The sequence below is a fragment of the Piliocolobus tephrosceles genome, chromosome 1, assembly GCF_002776525.5.
Source record: "Piliocolobus tephrosceles isolate RC106 chromosome 1, ASM277652v3, whole genome shotgun sequence".
Taxonomy (NCBI): Eukaryota; Metazoa; Chordata; class Mammalia; order Primates; family Cercopithecidae; genus Piliocolobus; species Piliocolobus tephrosceles.
The window spans coordinates 7,793,046-7,793,665 of record NC_045434.1 but is presented as its reverse complement, the minus strand read 5'-3'; positions in this window follow the sequence as shown (position 1 = coordinate 7,793,665).

Below are 620 nucleotides of genomic sequence, written 5' to 3'. Positions count from 1 at the left end.
GACATTCATACAGCCAACAGACACATGAAAAAATGCTCATCATCACTGGCCATCAGAGAAATGCAAATCAAAACCACAATGAGATACCATCTCACACCAGTTAGAATGGCAATCATTAAAAAATCAGGAAACAACAGGTGTTGGAGAGGATGTGGAGAAATAGGAACACTTTTACACTGTTGGTGGGATTGTAAACTAGTTCAACCATTATGGAAAACAGTATGGCAATTCCTCAAGGATCTAGAACTAGATGTACCATATGACCCAGCCATCCCACTACTGGGTATATACCCAAAGGATTATAAATCATGCTACTACAAAGACACATGCACACGTATGTTTATTGCGGCACTATTCACAATAGCAAAGACTTGGAATCAACCCAAATGTCCATCAGTGACAGACTGGATTAAGAAAATGTGGCACATATACACCATGGAATATTATGCAGCCATAAAAAAGGATGAGTTTGTGTCCTTTGTAGGGACATGGATGCAGCTGGAAACCATCATTCTTAGCAAACTATCACAAGAAGAGAAAACCAAACACCGCATGTTCTCACTCATAGGTGGGAACTGAACAATGAGCTCACTTGGACTCGGGAAGGGGAACATCACACA